Below are 22,804 nucleotides of genomic sequence, written 5' to 3'. Positions count from 1 at the left end.
ATGAATGTGGTAGAACTGGTAGCGCTCTTGCATGCTTCTCTTGTACCTGTGGATACCTGGGAAGTGTTCGCAGCAGTGTGATCCCGCGGCTCGCTAAACATTAGGAGACGCAGAATGATTGATTGAGCATCTGCTCTGATGAGTATGTCACTGACAGTGTTTTTAAAATGTTACAGCTGGCTGCTCCTACTGAATATAGTACGATATGTATGTTTAACATCTCCACAATGATAAGTTTTGTAGTTATTTCTGTCTTGTGACAGTTTATTTTCAACTTATTATTACTTTTCATGATTATTTCTGATCAGTAATTGTGAAGTTCAACGTTAAAATAATGTAGTTATTGGACATGCATCGATTAAGAAGCAGATTATGCTACAAATTCCTGGGTAGATAAAAAGCAGAAAAATAAAAATTACTCCTAGGACAGGAGCCGAACTCTAGAACTCTAGTACTCCAAAAGCAAAACTACTAACTGCACAACTTTTTTTAAAATTTATTATTTATTTATTTTTTGCTGCACTAACTGGACAACACACTTAAATTGTATCGAATTAAGTACTTGGCATATGTGTGATTACAGTGTTGCCAAATTGCCTTCCTCTGACAGCCTTTTTCTATCGAAAATTTGCACAGAACGAAATTTTGTTAGAGACATTGTTGTGCTGTTAGTATACGAGGAATGCCGCTCTGGTGTTAGATTGCTCGAATTTTGGTTCGCCCTATACAATAACCTGTCTTCAGGGATGTAGATATTCAAATAAAAACACTTTGCAATTTATTATCTCTACTATCTTCAGCATTTTAAATCGTCACAGCTTCAGTGCAGGGCATGTGTTCACAACTTTTTACTACGTTACATGTCATAACAGCTTTGCCTACATAACTAAAACAGAATCACATCTTACAACTAACGCTGAAAAGAAAATAAGATTAGTTATTGCGATTAGAATCAGATTCTATCCTCGCTACTCATTTATCAAGCTGCTCTACCAATCTGTCTCTACCGCCTAGCTGCGCCCATGGAAGAGAAGAACGTGTGTTTGACTAACATGCTTGTAGGCAGAAAAACGCGTCCAGCTAGAATAGCTCTCCAGTAAGAAGCGCCGTCCAATCACATGCTGTTGACCCCAAAGTTGCTTACTTTTGATGCTGCTTTCTAGTCGTTTCGATCAACAATTTCCTGTTTTCATATGTCAGTCACCCTTGTATCGATTTTGGATAGGTGTTACCATTTCATTTTTATTGATTAGAATTCAACTTCAGTTACTTTAATTCCTACTTGCTCGGAAACTTGCTGGGGTGGTTTTGGTGCACAGTCCTTGCTTTGGACTCCACTGGAGAACTGCCGCAAAGTGTCCTCCAGTTTGCGCCTCGCTCAAGTGTTTGTCATCGCTAGGAGGCTGACCGCCCTGCGTAAATTCGCAGAATATTGTCGACGCAGACTGCTGCTTGCTAGCCGGCCGGTGTGGTCGTGCGGTTCTAAGCGCTTCAGTTTGGAACCGCGTAACCGCTACGGTCGCAGGTTCGAATCCTGCCTCGGGCATGGATGTGTGTGATGTCCTTAGGTTAGTTAGGTTTAAGTAGTTCTAAGTTCTAGGGGACTGGTGACCACAGATGTTAAGTCCCATAGTCCTCAGAGCCATTTTTTTTGCTGCTTGCTGGCCGTGTACAGTAAGTGAGCTTCTGAATTTCTCATCCAGCATACTGAGAGTCACACTCTACAGAATTCAGGCCTCAATGTAGCATTAAATTTTCTGTCCTAACATTAATACATGATCGAAAGTTGAAATACTTTTAATATTAATTATACGTGATGGCCAATGAAACTTACATAATCCAGAAGGTACTTCGCCACACATTTGCACAAAAAAAAAAAAATCATCTACGAGGTGCGGCAATAAAGTAATGAGACTGATTTTCTTTGCAAGATGTGGCAACCCTGCAGGCTTGCGTAGGCACAATATTTTTGACCTTGGTCTATAAGCTGCTTCTGCTCCAAGCAGCACATCGATGCAACTGCTCAGACGTGAGTTGTGGTGTAGTAAGTGTTCGCGGCAGTGTGATCCAGCGGCTCGCTAAACATTAGGAGACGCAGGATGATTGATTGAGCATCTGCTCTGATGAGTATGTCACTGACAGTGTTTTTAAAATGTTACAGCTGGCTGCTCCTACTGAATCGAATTTTGGTTCGCCCTATACAATAACCTGTCTCCAGGGATGTAGATATTCAAATAAAAACACTTTGCAATTTATTATCTCTACTATCTTCAGCTTCTGAATTTCTCACCCAGCATACTGAGAGTCACACTCTACAGAATTCAGGCCTCAATGTAGCATTAAATTTACAATGTGTTTTTGTCTCTCGTCACGGAAATGGAACTGCATAATATTGCGCAACGGTATGTCATTTCTCTTTGCGTTAAACTGGGTGAAAACGCGACGACAACTTACGGTAAGCTTCAGAAGGCTTTTGGAGAGGAGGTTATGTCAAGAGCTCAAGTTTTTCATTGGCATAAAATTTTTAGTGAAGGCAGAACGAGTGTTGAATATGAAGACCGCAGTGGACAACTATCAACCTCACGGACGGACGTAAACTTGAATGGGGTATGTGAACTCGTACGATCTGGTCGAAGATTATCTGTGAAAATGATTACAGAAGAACTGAACATCAATCGAGAAACGGTTCAAAAATGGCTGTGAGCACTATGGGACTTAACATCTGAGGTCATCAGTCCCCTAGAACTTAGAACTACTTAAACCTAACTAACCTAAGGACGACACACACATCCATGCCCGAGGCAGGATTCGAACCTGCGACCGTAGCGGTCGCGCGGTTGCAGACTGAAGCGCTTAGAACCGAATCGAGAAACGGTTCGTCTAATAATAACTGAGGATCTTGGTACGAGAAAGATTTGTGCAAAAATGGTCCCCAAAAATCTCACACCACAACAGCGAGAAACACGGAAAAATGTGGCAGCCGATCTGTTAGAGCAAACGGAAATCAATCCAGAATTGTTGACCCGTGTTATCACTGGTGATGAAAGTTGGTTTTTTCAGTAAGATCCAGAGACAAAACGCCAAAGTTCGCATGGTGCTCAAAGGGATCACCCAGACATAAAAAAACTCGCATGTCAAAGTCAAAAGAGAAATGCATACTTGTGTACTTCTTTGATTCCAAGGGAATTGCTCATAAAGAGTGGGTGCCTCCTGGACAAACAGTTAACCAGTATTACCACAAAGAAAATTTAGAAAGACTTTGTAAAAGAGTTCTTCGTGTCTATGCCAACATTGCTGATAACTGGATTCTGCATCACGATAATGCGCCATTCTATACTGCTCTGGCAGTACAGCAGTTTTTAACCTCAAAACACATTTCAATATTACCACAGCCACCTTATTCACCAGATATCGCTTCATGCGACTTTTTTCTATTTGCAAGAGTCGAAACGGCGGTCAAGGAGACCATTTTCAAACAACACAAGATGTCCAAATAGCTGTGACGAGGGTCTTGGAGAATATTACAGAAAATGAGTTCCAGAAATGTTACCATCAATGGCAGAAGCGCTGGAAAAAGTGTGTGCAATCAGAATGGATCTACTTTGAAGGAGACAACACTAAACTTGACTAAAACAGTAAGCAACATTTTTTTCACATCAGTCTCATTACTTTATTGTCGCACCCAGTATGTACGTCGCTTTTAAGAGAAATAAAAGAAAGTAGACATACACATATGAGAAAAGTTTGCCTCTGTCTCTCATATTGCTACCAACTTCTGCCCCGCATACGGATCAGGTGCTATGATAGGACTGACACGCGAAAGTAGCAACGTTTCGTGAAATCACATTCTAGGGACCTTCATGTTTAAATGTTGCAGATGGTTCATTGGCAGTAATACACCTATACCGAGCACAACAATGCCACACTTGCTAGCTCACGTCATGTTGGAAGACGGCCCTATTTTCAGCCGTTCTGCGCATCCCCCACCATTAACTGCTAGTAACCAATAAAATTCATTCTCTTTCCGAGCGGCTAGTTGCAAGAATCTCTCTCGCATGTGCTGCGCTGTTGCCGTATTTTGTGACACTGCAGTTTTATTCACAGAGCGACCGAATTATTCATTAAGATGTCGATGTTACTTTCTTGCAGCAGTATAGCTGTGAATGTGTATCTGTAAACGTTTTAGTGTGATTGCCAAATGAAAATGTCATGCGACAGCAATAAACGTGAAGTTCCTCACAAGCAACTTTAATTAAATTTCGTGCCTATGGAGTATCTATCGTCTTAGTCGGGCGACTGGTTTCGTGATTTTCTGTTAGAAAGATCACTGTATGTAATAATCGACGGAAAATCATCGAGTAAAACAGAAGTGATAGAAGTGATATCTGCCGTTTGAAAAGAAGTGTTATAGGCGCTCTTCTGTTCCTGATCTAATAAACGATTTAGGAGACAATCTGAGCAGCCCTCTTAAACTGTTTGCAGATGATGCTGTGATGTACTGTCTTATAAAGTCATCCGAGATCAAAACAAATTAGAAAATGACTTAGAGAAGATATCTATATGGTGAGAAAAGAGGCAAATGACTCTAAATAATGACAATGGTTCAAATGGCTCTGAGCACTATGAGACTTAACATCTATGGTCATCAGTCCCCTAGAACTCAGAACTACTTAAACCTAACTAACCTAAGGACATCACACAACACCCAGCCATCACGAGGCAGAGAAAATCCCTGACCCCGCCGGGAATCGAACCCGGGCGTGGGAAGCGAGAACGCTACCGCACGACCACGAGATGCGGGCAAAATAATGAAACCGCATGATTACTAAAACGAATTCGCTGAGCTCGATTTACAGGATAAAACACACGATTCTAAAGGCTGTAAATTTAACTAAACACTTAGGGATTACAATTACGAATAACTTAAAATGCAACTGTGACATGGATAACGTTATATGGAAAGCAAACCAAAGAGTGCGATTTATTGGTAGAACACTTAGAAAATGCAGCCGTTCCCTAAAGAGACTACTTACAATATGCTTTTCCTCCCTCTTCTGGAGTATTGCTGTCAAGTGTGGGATCCACAGCAGACAGAACTCATCGAAAAAGTTCAAAGAGGGACAGCTCGTTTAGTATTCTCGCGAAAGAGAGGAGAGACCGCCACGGATATGATAAGCGGATTGGGGTGGCAACCATCAAAACAATGACGTTTTTCTTTGTGGCAGGATTTTCTCATGAAATTTCAGTCGCCAACTTTTTCCTCGGAGTGTGAAAATACTTTGGTGGCGCCCACCTACATAGGGAGGAATGTTTATCATAATAAAATAATAGAAATTAGAGTTCGCAAGGAAAGATGAAAACATTCGTGTTCCCTGCGCGCTGTCCGAGTGGGGAAAGATAGAGAAATACCTTGAAGGTGGTTCTATGAACGCTCTGCCAGACACTTAATTGTGAATTGCAGAGTAATCTCGTAGATGTAGATGCTTCACAAGCAGTCGAGGAGGTTTATGTCCCGCATTTACAACTTCTTCAAATTTGAATCTGAAACCGATATTTCTATTTTTGACGTTTTCAAGACTCAAGAACGAACTGCAGAAGCACGTGTCGGCAAGAGAACTGTACAGAGAACAGTAACCAAAAGTGTCGGAGCTATACAGAGAATAGTAAACAAAAGTGTCGGAGCTGTAGAAAATTCAGGAAATTTTGTTTTCGTGTCGCCTGAGAATCATCGAAATCGCAAGAAACCTGTAACACAAATAGATGTTTTTGTCAACTATGTTTTAAAGCGCTCCATGTTTGAAATGTATATAAGAAGGGAATACCCAACATCACAAAAACTTATTACAATTATGCCTGAGCAAATTGGTTTCAAACGTAGCACTTCTTCAATGTAAAGAATTTTAAAATACATTGGTTTTAAACATGTTAAGAAGAGACTTTTTAATTGAAAGAAGTGACACAGAAGTAGCACGAAGCACGTCCGTTATAAGATGCAAAATAGAAAAGGAGGAGGAAGTTCTATAGTGTATTACCTTGATGAGACATTGATGAATCAGAATCATTCCACGAATATCTGCTGGAAAATGAGTGATGGTACTGGCGGTTTTAAAGTTCCCTTAAGAAAAGGTTCTAGGATACTTATTCTGCATGCTCGCTCTTCTTCTGATTTGGTTCCTGAGAGTAAACTTGTGTTTAGATTTAAGAAAACCAGTAGTGACTGCCATTCGGAAATGAACGTTGTCACTTTCAAGAAGTGATTCACTGAACAATTCTTGCCATACCTAGCTTCGAGGTCGGTCTTTGTAATTATCGTGCCAGTTATCATTGAGCTGTTAGAGAGAAATGATCAAGTACGAGCACCAGGAAAGGGGATATTGCGCTCAGGCTAAAAAATAAAAATATTCCGGACAATATAAGCCGGACTCGTGCTGAACTCTTGCAGCTCGTTAATTTATAAGAGTCACGCGACAGAATGTAGAAATTTGACTCTGTTGCATGTGAATGTGGTCACACAGTTTTGCGTTTGCCCACATATTACTGTCACTGTAATCCGACAGAATTAATTTGCGTACAGGTTACAAGCTATGTGGGGGAAAAAAACATTCTAAATAACAGACACTGAAAGACTTGTGCTTGAAGCAATAGACAGCATCCGCCTTCAGCGTGGACACACTGTGTGTATCACGCAGAAAAGTTTCAAAAATAAGACTTTCACAGTGAGATGAAGATGGATAAAAGCCTTGAACGTATCATCCAAAATTTACAATCAGGTGGTTCGGACATAGACACAGATAGTAGATGGTATTATAATGTAGACTTTGTTTTGCTCTAGTGTTTGCTACCAGTGATTCTTTTTTACGCACAGTGATTTACACTGAACAGCAGTGAAACACACCCACATACGCCGATTATAAACATGTAAAAAATTACATGGAGTAGAAGCAGTTGTCAAGCAAATATAATGATTTCGGCTTGACTTTGTCATTAATTTTGTTACGTGTTACATTTTGACTTATAATACAGTCCAAATCACAATAAATAGCAATTACTGGAACCATTTTCGATGTTCTTGTCGTTAGACAACCGTTGTTTGGAGAAAAATTGTTCGTGGCGGCTTCACAAAGCTGTTTCAGCTGTTCTCGCCTTCCTGGGTCACACAGATAATTGCTGTGGAGCAGTGGACACAACCTCAACACTCAAAAGTAAGATTTATCATGTAGACGAATGATCGAAATTGGTTTTAAAATGTATTATTCCTTTATAGATATGGACGTACAAGACAATGTACCGAAGGGTAATGAACCAGATTGTTGCCCGCAGCCACACAGTTCGGCAACATGGACTTCGTTTGCCCGCTCTCTGCCGCCACGTATGTGCAAACCTCATCCCATCCACGCCTCCTGCTCGCTCCGCCTCTATGCGCGGAAGCGCCGTCTTACGTGAAGCGGGCATTAGGTCGTTGGCATTGTCAGCATTGCGTAATAACGAAGCCTTCGGGGTCAGTACACACTGTAAACGGAACTAACTTTGTGTTCATTCCTCGACGTTACCACAAAATCTGAAGTAAGTTACTGATTTTCAGTTTCTTCCTTTTGAATAGCTATGACCTCCCTTATTATATAGAAACTATATTTGTTTCAGGCCATGCCTCGAAGAACACTACTGGGTAGGATTGAAAGACGAAGAGCTAGAGAGAGAGAATTTTTACGTAGACGATGTAATAGGAGTAATGTGGACATTGATGACGATAATTCTATTGTTGTTTTGAAAGATACATTTAAATGTGTACTGAATGTAATTCCAAATAATTTTGAGAATTTTCATTGCGGTTTGATGAATTTACAATACAGATTTTGAAAGGCAAAATATTTCGTATCTTAGGTTACTTTACGTGATACAACGGCATTCAGACTGTTTTGTCACAGGGAATAAGTTTATATACCGAACGCTCCACCGTATTAATAGTTTTATTATTGTTAACTGTAGTTCCAGCGTCAAAATGCATGGCGCAGTATAAGGTATAAATTAATAACGGACGCATTTAGTTAAAAAATATTTTCTTAATTAAAATTTTTTCAGTCCTCCGTCAGACGTCAGTGTGAATCGTGAATTAAAATAATTTCACCCTCGCACAGACGTACCCCATTTTGGTGTAGCAAACACCAGATTGTTATACATGTGCAGGAACCTTGTACTGTCTATAACAGTCGATTTCCTTTCCCTGTCGTCGCTCTCACATCGCTGGTGACACGTTTATGACCTACTTTGCACTGACCAGTTGCCCTTCCACACTTACACAGGCGGAGGTTGCACTGTCTTTCCCCTTCCGTCTTGCCTTACACAACTTATGGGGTTTCCTAGTTCTGCGAGTTGACACAAGAACCGTGTCGTAACTGCTGGAATGATCCCTGCAACTGGCGAGCCTGCAAGCGCATCCATGTGAACTAGTCCTCAAACGAGCAACCGTAGAGCGCCCTGAGTTAAATACTTGTACGCACCGCCTGGCGAAAACAGTGCAGAACCCAGAAGAAATGGTCAGATGTCAATATAACATTGCACACATACAAATCACCGGCGGGGATGTAAACCATAAGAGTTGCGAGGTGCCGGGGCAAGCAGTGTATTTAACACTAAATTCTTCTAGAATCTACATATGTAAATGATGCTCTAAGCCCCCCCCTATTCTAACTCCGACTTTTGCTGTTGCACATGGGTTAAAAAATATACGCAAACTGACTGTAATCAACTCTGCAAGTGGAGTAGAAGAGAGTTTGGCACCTGCAATAATTTAATTTGATAAATAAGTTAAATAAAGGAAGGTTTCATTAACGTAGTGAGAAATGATGGGTTGCTCTACCGATTAACAGAATGAACGTTCTGTTCAAAATAACAATATGATTTATTAAGACTAAACACAAAATAATAAACAAAAACACATGAAACATTTATAATACATCAAATTGGCTCAAATTGGATACTCAAACAAACGCTATGAAGGTGAAGTTTTCCCTAAATTAGATTGTGAGGTTTAAGACGAAGTGGTATGTGGAGCCAATTCCTTGCCACTCAAATCTTAAGATAGACACACAGCTAACCCAACATTAATTGCTGCTACTCAAGACAGAACAAAGTTAGAAAAAGACGAACAGGCGCGCTCTGCTGAGCTCTGATTATCACCTAGGAAAATCCCTATCTGCCGGTGCTGCGGACATACATTACTAAACTGTCTTCTTAACTGCCAGAACACGATCTGGCGTACCGGAGGCGATGGCTGGTTGCTTCGACGTCCTCGACCGAAAGGCGAGAGCCGACTACCTCGAGCACCCGTACAGGCCGAACACACAACATTCCCGCCCCCACGACAGTGGCCGTGGTTAAACGTTCCAATCAGCAACTCGAAAACCGGCGGAAAATTCCACTCTATTGCCGGAACACTACCATTCCACCAATGGAGATTCTTGGCGCCAATTTCTTCGCTGATTTTGCTACGTCACGGAGCTATGCCCTGAGCAAGCCAATCACAGTTACTATTTTGCAGAAAGCGCGGGAATTTTCTCGCCACAACTGCCTGGGTACACAAGTCATTCCCACGCCTCGCTGGTAGCCCGCCAGAAAGTGTTTTCTCTAACTTTCTGCGAAGTAATGGAACCTCTAGCCCAGCCGCTACTTCAGGCCCCGGCGGGCGTGTCTCTTGACAATGTCGGCGTCTGCAAAGCATTCACTCGACTGCCTCACACCCGTCGGCTTAACCCTCTCGAGATCAGCGGAGCCCGCCTGTCACCGGACCACCTGGGTGACGAGAGACGCTGCGTGGGAAGTCCGCGTGTGAAGGAATAGCAACTTTCCACCGCATGCAATTAGAGAGGAGAATCGTAAGATAGAAATATGAGAAGGGGCTCATGCCACCTCTCAGAGTTGCCATGCTATGTGGCAGGAAGAACGGCAAAAGTGCTGAAACTTCCTGGCAGATTAAAATTGTGTGCCGGACCGAGACTCGAAATCGCGACCTTTTCCTTTCGCGAGCAAGTGCTCTACTGACTGAGCTGCCCAAGCAGAACTCACGAGCCGTCCTCACAGCTTTACTTATGACAGTACCTCGTCTCCTTCATTCCGAACTTCAAAGAAGATCTCCTGCGAATCTTGCAAGGAGTTTGGAATGTACGAGACGAGGTACTGGCGGAAATAAAGCTGTGAGGACGGGTCGTGAGTCGCGCTTGGGTAGCTCAGTCGATAGAGCACTTGCCCACGATAGGCAAAGGTCGGGAGTTAGAGCCTCGTTCCGGGACACAGTTTTAATCTGCTATCATATCAGAGCACACTCCGCTGCAGAGTGAAAATTTCACTCTGCAGTTCTGCTGTTCGTGTTGTTCATGGTACGGTATATAATAGGTGTTAACAGTGTCAGAAATTGGTCACTCTGAAGGACACGGAGATGCCGCGTACTCATATGAGACGCCGGCCGGTGTGGCCGAGCGGTTCTAGGCGCTCCAGTCTGGAACGGCGCGACCGCTACGGTCGCAGGTTCGAATCCTGCCTCGGACATGAATGTGTGTGATGTCCTTAGGTTAGTTAGGTTTAAGTACTAAGTTCTAGGGGACTGATGACCTCAGATGTTAAGTCCCATGGTGCTCAGAGCGATTTGAACCATTTTCGTATTAGACGGCGGTGTCATCAACTGACAGAGTTTCAAAAGAATCTCATTGTGGGTCTCCATTTGGCCAGCTTTTCGAATTATGCAATATCCAGATTTTTAGGGCATTTGCATATGACAGTGGTCCACTTTTGGACTGCGTAGAAATGTGAGGGCAGGCATACGTGTCAACGTGATTCCGGTCGAGCACGCATGACCACCACAGAGGAGGAACGCCGTAATGTGAACCAAGCACGTCGCAAACACTTCTGTGCCTTGCATCAAAGAGCAAGTACTGGACTATCCCGCAACATTCTGTATCATCCCGCACCATTGGTCGGAGACTAGCAGCATCTGGATTACAGAATTACCGCCCCATGCGTAGGCTGCAGTTGACAATACAACACAAACGGCTGCGTCTGGACTGGTGCTGTGGCTGGGAGCATGGCCTGCTAATGAATGGCGTCGCATCACGTTCAGCGATGAATCGACGTTCTGTACTACCCAGGATGTCCACCGTCTGTGAGTAAGGCGGCGACCTGGGCAGATGCACCATACATCCAATGTTTTAAAGAGTCATGGCAGCGTCACTCCTGGTGTCATACTATGGGAAACCATCGGGTATGACTTCAGGTCATGGCTGGTAGAGATTGAGTGAACTCTGACGGCATAACGGTACATCGCAAACACTCTGTGCTCTGATGTGTTACCTCTCACGGTACAGTATCGTGGTAACGTTTTTCAGACGAACTGCGCTCGCCCACACATGAACTGTCTACGTGATGAGGTGCTCATTTGGTCAGTCAGATCCCCTGATCTGCCCCCGAGAGAACATGTGTGGCACCAGCTCGTATGTCAACTCTATCCCAGTGCAAGTATCCAGCGACTCAAGGCTAGTTACAGCAGTTGTGGAGGAACCCCTCAGGATAGTATACAAAAGCTTTCTTACACCCTTCCCAGCCCCATCAGTTCATGCTAGTGCTGTTCATAAAATATCGACATATATACACACACACATCAAAAAAAGTTATGCATAATCTCGGTTACGAGAGTTCCGGAACCTGTACAGAAAACTGGAATAGAGATCAACATAAACATCATTTCCGCCCTTTTTATTGCTCATGAAAACCACACATTGCATGTTGTACCACCATACAGTGAGACCTTCAGAGGTGGTAGTCCAGATTCCTGTACACACCGGTACCTCTAATACCCAGTAGCACGTCCTCTTGCATTGATGCATGCCTGTATGCGTCGTGGCTTACTATCCACAAGTTCATCAAGGCACTATTGGTCCAGATTGTCCCACTCCTCAACGGCGATTCGGCGTAGATTCCTCAGAGTGGTCGGTGGGTCACGTCGCCCATAAACAACCCTTTTCAATCTATCCCAGGCATGTCCGATAGGGTTCATGTCTGGAGAACATGATGGCCACTCTAGTCGAGCGATGTCTTTATCCCGAAGAAAGTTATTCATAAAATGTGCACCATGGGGGCGCGAATTGCCGTCCATGAAGACGAAAGCCTCGCCAATATGCTGCCGATATGGTTTCACTATCGGTCGGGGGATGGCATTCACGTAGCGTACAGCCATTACGGCGCTTTCCATGACCATCAGCGGCGTACGTCGGCCCTACATATTGCCACTCCAGAACTTCAGGGAACCTCCACCTTGCTGCACTCGCTGGACAGTGTGTAAGGCGTTCAGCCTGACCGGGTTGCCTCCAAACACGTCTCCGACGATTGTCTGGTTGAAGCCATAGGCGACACTCATCAGTGAAGAGACCGTAATGCCAATCTTGAGCGGTCCATTTGGCATGTTGTTGGGCCCATCTGTACCGCGCTGCATGGTGTCGTGGTTGCAAAGATGGACCTCGCCATGGACGTCTGGAGTGAAGTTGCGCATCATGCAGCCTATTGCGCACAGTTTGAGTCGTAACACGACGCCCTGTGGCTGCACGAAAAGCATTGAACATAGTGGCGTTGCTGCCAGGGTTCCTCCGAGCCATAATCCGTAAGTAGCGGTCATCCACTGCAGTAGTATCAGCCCTTGGGCAGCCTGAGCGAGACATGTCATCTACAGTTCCTTTCTCTCTGTATCTCCTCCATTTCCGAACAACATCGCTTTGGTTCACTCCGAGACGCCTTGACACTTCCCTTGTTGAGAGCCCTACGTGTCACAAAGTAACAATGTGGACGCTATCGAACCGCGGTACTGACCGTCTAGGCAAGGTTGAACTACAGACAACACGAGTCGTGTACCTCCTTCCTGGTGGAATGGCTGGAACTGATCGGCTGTCAGACCCCCTACGTCTAATAAGCGATGCTCATGCATGGTTGTTTACTTCTTTGGGCGGGTTTAGTGACATCTCTCAATAGTCAAAGGGACCGTGTCTGTGATACAAAATCCACAGTCAACGTCTATATTCAGGAGTTCTGGGAACCGGGGTGATGCAAAACTTTTGTTGTTGTGTGTATGTCGGTGACATTTTATCCACCGATATACCGTTATATCGACACCGAAACAGCTGTATCGATTGTTTTATATTGTATATTTTTCACAAGCTTTGGTAAATATTGGAAGTTGTTCGTTTGAAGTTGTAATTGAACATAATTTTACTTTCACTGTGTGAAGGAGTCTTACTACTTTTTGAGCTTTGAACACATCCAATCTTTCTCTTTTGTGGCACAAAAAACGAAGTTCGATTGCACTGGGGCGTGGGAGAGGGTGGCTGGGTGGTGGATGGGTGGAGGAGGGGGGGGGGGGGGTGGTATGAATGGGATAACAAGATTTCCGATGTCGATATTTCGATAGACATACTTGTTTTCGGTATATGGAGAGCCGATTTTTTTAAAATGATTATCAGATTTAAAAATATCAACAGTCCTAGTTCATGCATTGATCGCAGAGGGGGAGCAAAGTCTTTTTCATAAGTTGACTAATACTATCAAATTATTTATAAACTTGACTCGATTTTGAAATCACTGAAATAACATCGCACTCCCTCTTAACCCGTGAAATTTCATTCCGTTTTCTTCTCCCCTTCTGGCTATTCTACTTTCCTGGTATCCGGTCTGTGGAAGCTGAATGCCCGCCGCCACTGGAGGTAATGGACCTAGATGGCCGTTTGAGGGCACAGTCTCGCCGCAGCCTGAGTGCACGTCTCATCTCGCCGCGTGAATACGTCGGGCACTGGTGTTCCTCGCGGTCGATATGAACACGACCGTCCAGCGAACGGTTAGTCAACAAGACTCCCTTTCCTAGAGCAGGTCCTTCTACTTTTTAGTGCCAGGAAAGCGCTCCTTTGAAATATCAGTGTTTCGGCATCGGGTTTTACACGTTTCCAAATGTGCTCTAATTGCGTTCGTTTTTCCTTTCGTTATTACTGTTCTTAAATACTAGAGTAAGAAGCCCTGTATCTCGTGTATATAAAAACTTCCATTTTATTTTCGTCTTTAAAATGTTTGCATTTCATTTTAATATCTCACATTTCTGTTTCTCATTTTTAATTCACTTTTCTTTTTTGTCAGTTGGCTGCAGAGCAGGGTGATTGTACCGCTGACAGTCCCCCCCCCCCTCCCCCCTTACCACCCACATGTAGCGCGCGGCCTTGGGGGGAGGGTGTGGGAATAAAATAACAATAAAGATAAAAGAAGAACTTCAGCAGACTCCCTCTCCCAGACAATGGAATCAGCTCCGATATAGATCCAGCCTCCCAGCTATAGGTTCTCCCACCTATTTCCACACTCTCTCTCTCCTCCCCTCCATTTCAATTCCTCCCTTCCTCTCCTGATACCACGGCCCTTCTCACCCACCAGATTCCTCCTTTCTTTCTGTCTTTCCCACTATTCACTTAACGATCTATCCTCTTTCTACACACACCGCGGTCGTGCGGTAGCGTTCTCGCTTCCCACGCCCGGGTTCCCGGGTTCGATTCCCGGCGGGGTCAGGGATTTTCTCTGCCTCGTGATGGCTGGGTGTTGTGTGCTGTCCTTAGGTTAGTTAGGTTTAAGTAGTTCTAAGTTCTAGGGGACTGATGACCATAGATGTTAAGTTCCATAGTGCTCAGAGCCATTTGAACCATTTTTACACACACCGCCCAACGGCTTGTAAAATTTGTACCTACTATCATCACAACCTTTAATCTCCCCACAGCTTCTTCACCCAGCGTAGGTCCTTCAGCTCTTTAGTGAAAGCGCAGTGCCTCTTTTTAACGTACGTCGCCGCTTCGTTTTACAGTTTTAAGTACCTATTTTGTCTTTCTATCTTTACCTGTCAGACACTTTATTTCCTTTTTAAGCTTTAAACGAGAAAACCACTCTGTGTATTTGTGATCGTCTCTACATTGTATTTTAAAACCTTTTTAAATTTTGGATCCAGAAATATGTTCCTCATTTCTTCATTTATTTTCTGTAAATGTACCACTGGCAGCTCAACCCCCGCCCATAAGAAACGATGGGGTTGAAATAACAATAAAGCGAAAAGAAGAACTGTCAGTCGGTTCTGTACTCGCGTATGATATTGTTGGTTACTGTCATCGCTGTACTATGGACTATCGATAGCAACCTCGCTGCCGGCCGGAGCGGCCATGCGGTTCTAGGCGCTGCAGTCTGGAGCCGAGCGACCGCTTCGGTCGCAAGTTTGAATCCTGCCTCGGGCATGGATGTGTGTGATGTCCTTAGGTTAGTTAGGTTTAATTAGTTCTAAGTTCTAGGCGACTGATGACCTCAGAAGTTAAGTCGCATAGTGCTCAGAGCCATTTGAACAACCTCGCTTGGCACTTGGTCTTCCTCTCTGGTCGGGACTCGGTTTGTCTCTTTCTCAGTTCTTGGCCTGTCGACATCGTTGTGGCGATGGTTTCCTCCTTGCACCTCGTCATCTAGCTAGGGTTATTTGGTCTTGTCCTCGTCTATATCGTGCCCGCCGTCAGCCAGCCATGTTCAGCTCCGTTACCGCTTGGAGACGTGTTCACTTCCGCAGGCGGCCCTTCCGCCTTGCGACTTCAGGTGATTCTCTACTGGTTTCTGACGCGTACGCTGATCTCCTGCTACTCGCGGATATATCACTTATTTTTGTTAGGCATTGTAGCGTCTAATTTTCTAGACCATCTTGCCATTATATGTCCGAAATAACAGACACCATTTTGATCCAGCAGCCACAATGAATTAAGATACAAAAGAATCACAGACATTGGCTGCGAGTGAGTGTTGATTTAAATCAATGGTGAAAGTTGAAAATTTGTGCCAGACCGCGATTCGAACCCGGAACGGCCTGGTTACTAGGCAGATGCGCTGACCGCTGCGCCATCCGGAGACAGTGGTCTATGCAACTGCACGGACTTAAAGCGCTGATAGAAAGCACCGAAGCTGAAATCGTTATAGGTACAGAAAGCTGGCTGAAGCCAGAGATAAATTCTGCCCAAATTTTTACAAAGGCACAGACGGTGTTTAGAAAGGATAGATTGCATGCAACCGGTGGTGGTGTGTTTGTCGCTGTTAGTAGTAGTTTATCCTGTAGTGGAATAGAAGTGGACAGTTAATGTGAATTATTATGGGTGGAGGTTATACTCAACAACTGAGCTGGTTAATAATTAACTCCTTTTACCGACCTCCCGACTCATTAGCATTAGTGGCAGAACAGCTGAGAGAAAATCTGGAATACATTTCACATAAATTTCCTCAGCATGTTATAGTCTTAGGTGGAGATTTCAATTTACCAGATATAGACTGGGACACTCAGATGTTAGGACGGGTGGTAGGGACAGAGCGTCGAGTGACATTGTACTGAGTGCACTATCCGAAAATTACTTCGAGCTATTAATCAGAGCCGGCCGGTGTGGCCGAGCGGTTCTAGGCGCTTCAGTAAGGAACAGTGCGACCGCTACGGTCGCAGGTTCGAATCCTGTCTCGGGCATGGATGTGTGTGATGTCCTTAGGTTGAAGTAGTTGTAAGTTCTAGGGGACTGATGACCTCAGATGTTAAGTCCCATAGTGCTCAGAGCCATTTGGACCAATTAAACAGAGAACCGACTAGTGGAGATAACATCTTAGACCTACTGATAACAAACAGACTCGAACTTTTCGACTCTGTAAGCGCAGAACAGGGAATCAGTGATCATAAGGCCGTAGCAGCATCCCTGAATATGAAAGTAAATGGGAATATAAAAGAAGGGAGGAAGGTTTATCTGTTTAGCAAGAGTACTAGGAGGCAGAGTTCAGACTACCTAACAGACCAAAACGAAAATTTCTGTTCCGACACTGACAATGTTGAGTGTTTATGGGAAAAGTTCAAAGCAATCGTAAAATGCGTTTGATACAGATACGTGCCGAGTAAAACTGTGAGGGACGGGAAAAACCCACCGTGGTCCAACAACAAAGTTGGGTAACTACTGCGAAAGCAAAGAGAGCTTCACTGCAAATCTAAACGCAGCCAAAACCTCTCAGACAAACAGAAGCTAAACTATGTCAAAGTTAGCGTAAGGAGGGCTATGCGTGCAGCGTTCAGTGAATTCGAAAGTAAAATTCTATGTACCGACTTGACAGAAAATCCTAGGAAGTTCTGGTCTTACGTTAAATCAGTAAGTGGATCGAAACAGCATATCCAGACACTCTGGGATGATAATGGTATTGAAACAGAGGATGACACGCGTAAAGCTGAAATACTAAACACCTTTTTCCGAAGCTGTTTCACAGAGGAAGACCGCACTGCAGTTCCTTCTTTAAATCCTCGCACGAACGAAAAAATGGCTGACAAAGAAATAAGTGTCCAAGGAATAGAAAAGCAACTGAAATCACTTAACAGAGGAAAGTCCAGCGGACCTGACGGGATACCAATCCGATTCTACACAGAGTACGGGAAAGAACTTGTCCCCCTTGGAACAGCCGTGTACCGGAAGTCTCTAGAGGGACGGAAGGTTCCAAATAATTGGAAAAGAACACAGTAGTTCCAGTTTTCAAGAAGGGTCGTCGAGCAGATGCGCAAAACTATAGGCCTATATCTCTGACATCGACTACCCTAGCGCGGATACTGTCAGACCCAAATTCTCAAATTATCCACAGTCTACTAATGTAATGCCCCTTGCCCACTATGCTTATTACTTGTGGCATTTCGTCGATTCCCGTAAGAGTTCGAGCCTGAGTATGGATAATTTGAGAATTTGGGTATGACAGGAGGCGTGCTGGGGTGGTTCACGCAGTTGCGATGACCACTGTGTCTGGATGGTGCAGTGGTCAGCGCATCTGCTTAGTAAGCAAGAGACCGGGGTTCGAATCTCAGCCCGGCACAAATTTTCGACTTTCTCCTTTGATTTAAATCAATGCCTGTTTGCAGCCAATGTCTGTAATTCCTTTACATTTTATCTTGCCATTCTTAGACTTTTTTTACAGTATTTTACTTATCTTAGAAAATAGATTAAGGAAAGGCAACCTACGTATCTAGCATTTGTAGACTTAGAGAAAGCTTTTGACAATGTTGACTGGAATACTCTCTTTCAAATTCTAAAGGTGGCAGGGGTAAAATACAGGGAGCGAAAGGCCATTTACAATTTGTACAGAAAGCAGATGGCAGTTATAAGAGTCGAGGGGCATGAAAGGGAAGCAGTGGTTGGGAAGGGAGTGAGACAGGGTTGTAGCCTCTCCCCGATGTTATTCAATCTGTATATTGAGCAAGCAGTAAAGGAAACAAAAGAAAAATTCGGAGTAGCAACTAAAATCCACGGAGAAGAAATAAAAACGTTGAGGTTCGCCGATGACATTGTAATTCTGTCAGAGACAGCAAAGGACTAGGAAGAGCAGTTGAATGGAATGGACAGTGTCTTGAAACGAGGGTATAAGATGAACATCAACAAAAGCAAAACGAGGGTAATGGAATGCAGTAGAATTACGTCGGGTGATGCTGAGGGGATTAGATTAGGAAATGGGACGCTTAAAGTAGTAAATGAGTTTTGCTATTTGGGGAGCAAAATAACTGATGATGGTCTAAGTAGAGAGAATATAAAATGTAGACTGGCAATGGCCAGGAAAGCGTTTCAGAAGAAGAGAAATTTGTTAAAATCGAGTGTAGATTTATGTGTCAGGAAGTCGTTTCTGAAAGTATTTGTATGGAGTGTAGATATGTATGGAAGTGAAACGTGGACGATAAATGGTTTAGACAAGAAGAGAATAGAAGCTATTGAAATGCGGTGCTACAGAAGAATGCTGAAGATTAGATGGGTAGATCACATAACTAACGAGGAGGTATTGAATAGAATTGGAGAGAAGAGAAATTTGTGGCACAATTTGACTAGGAGAAGGGATAGGGCCGGCCGATGTGGCCGAGCGGTTCTAGGAGCTACAGTCTGGAACCGCGCGACCGCTACGGTCGCAGGTTCGAATCCTGCCTCGGGCATGGATGTGTGTGGTGTCCTTAGGTTAGTTAGGTTTAGGTAGTTCTAAGTTCTAGGTGACTGCTGACCTCAACAGTTAAGTCTCATAGTGTTCGAACCATTTTTTTGAAGGGATAGGTTGGTAGGGCATATTCTGAGGCATCAAGGGATCACCAATTTAGTATTGGAGGGCAGCGTGGAGGGTAAAAATCGTAGAGGGAGACCAAGAGATGAATACACTAAACAGATTCAGAAGGATTTAGGTTGCAGTAGGTACTGGGCGATGAAGAAGCTTGCACAGAATAGAGTAGCATGGAGAGCTGCATCAAACAAGTTTCTGGATTGAAGACCTCAACAACAACAACAACCCTTTACTTTTCCGAGATTATCTAAAACTTCTAATTTGATATACGTAACAATATAAACGCTTTTACTAAAATTTCTTAAAAGGGGGGGGGGCATAATGACGAATATGATACCCCCTGTTGTGTACATAGTTCCGCGTAGTCAGCGCGTACACAACTTTCCCAATAGAGCACGCCCCGCTAAGCACAACAGCGCAGGCGCAGCGCTCGTCCGTCTCCGCACTACGAGATGGCGCTGTCTTAGAGATGGACCAAATTTTGCGTCCGCTGATTCGCGTATTAATATGTCTCGCAGCCAATGAGATTTCTGCTACGTAGAACCTTTTCTCCTCACGGATCACACTCGCGCAGTGATACCTGAACGCGCGAGGTATTATAACGAGTGTACTGACCTCCGATTAGTCAGTCTGCATTAGTCTATAGTCAAGTTTCAGTCTGCACCTAATAAGATTATCATATTCCTTTACATAGAGAAATGTATAGACACTTTGTGAAGTATCAGAGATATGTGAGAATAAGATTAACGTACCAAGACCAAAGGAACTTCAGATTGTCAATTGTAAATAGCATCCAGAATCAAGTTAAGTAAGGTTTATGATTGTTATTATTTTAATAAATGTGTGTGAAAATTAATCAAGTTCTGCTTAAAGTTGGTCACCGTCAATCTGCTACTCTAAGCCTGCAAGTGGCATTTCCATCGTCTGACCTAACGGCAGAAGATAAACACGCCACGATAAGACCACGAGACATATTGCTGACACTCCCCTACTTCGCTAGAGCGACAAGTCAAATAATCTGATGGTGTGTGTACCGAAGGTCTTACAGTACTCACACCACACCCCCCCCCCACTCTCCTGGATCCACACCTGTAGGACACTACCAACTGCCTTCTTACGACCATGATCATTCTGATGATTTGTTGGAGCCTTCCTGCAACAGGACTATTCACCGTACGCAGTCATATTGAACTGCAAATGAATGCTCCAGACGTCTTGGTTAAACCGCCACCGGTCTGTTTTTTTTTTCCGACGTGGCCTACCCCACAAGTAGTGAGGGAAGGAAGAGACTGAAAATTTGGAACAACAGAATGTACTCGATGCCGCGGATCGGCGTCGGGTGCGCGAGATAAGCCGGCAGTGCGCGTGCCGTAATCCGCCGGCCGCCAGGCCGCGACACGCCGGCACGTTATTGACGCGGCGCGCAGCCGCCTATCGCGTCCGACACGCGGCAGACCTCGACCTCGGCTATAGAGAACCGGGCGCGCGAACAGCCCCCACGGGTGCTGCTGCTCCGGTAGGGCTTCCAGAAAGCAGGGCCGCGGTCACTCAGCGAGAGCGCCGGGTTACGTCCGCAGCAGCTTCATACGGGCTAACGTGCCACGGGCTGCTATCCAGGAAAGAAACGTAGCTCCGTAACCACCCACATCACATCTTGTATCCGACACAGAGACAGTACAAGAGGGCATCATTACACGTGAAGTGACAAATGAACATTTGTGCCGTGCCTTGATTCGAACTCCGAAATACTTGTCGCAATCTGGCAAACTTTTTCGCTTGACACGACATTATCACTACATTGCGTTTCCAACATTTCTGAATGACTTTCACTGTTCCTTCGTGCCATTGTATCTTCATTGATGTCATCCTTTTTCACTCCAATGCCGGCCGAAGTGGCCGATCGGTTCTAGGCGCCACAGTCTGGAACCGCGCGACCGCTACGGTCGCAGGTTCGAATCCTGCCTCGGGCATGGATGTGTGTGATGTCCTTAGGTTAGTTAGGTTTAAGTAGTTCTAAGTTCTAGGGGACTGATGACCTCAGCTGTTAAGTCCCATAGTGCTCAGAGCCATTTGAACCATTTTTTTCATTCCATTAACTTCGTTTAAGGAGTAACGCCACTGAACGGCCTAAGAAAAGCGTTTTCTTGACTTTTTTGTGCAAGTAAAGGTGATAGAGAAATAACACTTGGGATCGTTATTACAAAAAACAACTGTAGGAGAATATTAAAAAATGGCGACACTGCAGAAATTCTCCCGAGCCATGTTGAATCTGAGGAGATCTGGGGCCCATATTATAACTGGTGCCAATTTGAATCCGTAGAAAAGAAAAAAAGCTCTATGTAATGTACATTAGTGTAGCAAGGGAATCACGTAGGGGTTGAATCTGAGGTGATCTGTGACACATATTATAACTGGTGCCAATTTGAATCTGGAGAAAAGAGAAAAAAGCTCTGTGTAATCTACATTAGTGTAGCTAGGGAATCACGTAGGGGTTTTAGAAATATTGATTTTTGTGTAATTTGCGAATGTATGAATTTTCCATTTTCACCAAAAAAGAATAGTCATTTGATAATAAATATTGTTTAGATTATCTAATCGAAAATTCCCCTATGTGATTCACTTCGAAATGTTATTTCGAAGTTGTGGTTAAATTTCCAAATAAAAAGGTTAAAAATGGTTGAAGTTAGGCTGAATGCCGTTTTGAACAATTATATTCCGAGAAAAACCAGTTTGAAGTTTTGAAATGTCTTATAGAGAACAAATCAAAAATTCTACTTTTACAAAACTCTTGCCATTAATCTGCTGTCCCAGGACTGGCCTGCCGAACGCTTGCCGTTGCTCAAAAATAGTTCAAATGGCTCTGAGCACTATGGGACTTACCTTCTTAGGTCATCAGTCCCCTAGAACTTAGAACTACGTAAACCTAACTAACCTAAGGACATAAGACACATCCATGCCCGAGGCAGGATTCGAACCTGCGATCGTAGCGGTCGCGCAGTTCCAGACTGTAGCGCCTAGAACCACAGGGCCACTCCGGCCAGTGGCTGCCGCTGCGGTCGAAATCATATCCACCAGTTATAATAGAACGATTGAAATATCGGTCGTGGTAATTCCATGAACGCTCAAAACTTTACAATTCCGTTTTAGCCCTACTGCCGGCCGCGGTGGTCTAGCGGTTCTAGGCGCTCAGTCCGGCACCGCATGACTGCTACGGTCGCAGGTTCGAATCCTGCCTCGGGCATGGATGTGTGTGATGTCCTTAGGTTAGTTAGGTTTAAGTAGTTCTAAGTTCTAGGGGACTGATGACCACAGATGTTAAGTCCCATAGTGCTCAGAGCCATTTGAACCATTTTGCAGCCCTACTCCAAGCAGGTGCATTGCTAGGAAGATTCGGCGGTTGATTTCATACGAGTTCCGTATAAACTAATCACTTGTTATATCAGCTTCTGAGCCATTTGGACAAGCAATAATTATTGCGAAGTATAAGCCTCGAGGCCTTCGTCCTTGCAACGTCGTGTCTGCATTGTACGTTTTCCATTTCACGCGCCTAGAAACAACAGAGAGAACTGCAAGACAATTTATAATCCTATAGCTCAGCCCGTAATTACATCAAAATCCTGTTCTCAATCTTCCAATTTCTTAGCAGAGGCACTGGCTCCACACGAACTGC

This window comes from Schistocerca serialis, chromosome 3, assembly GCF_023864345.2.
Source record: "Schistocerca serialis cubense isolate TAMUIC-IGC-003099 chromosome 3, iqSchSeri2.2, whole genome shotgun sequence".
In the NCBI taxonomy this organism is placed as follows: Eukaryota; Metazoa; Arthropoda; class Insecta; order Orthoptera; family Acrididae; genus Schistocerca; species Schistocerca serialis.
The sequence above is the reverse complement of the archived record's forward strand: the minus strand, read 5'-3'. Positions refer to the sequence as shown.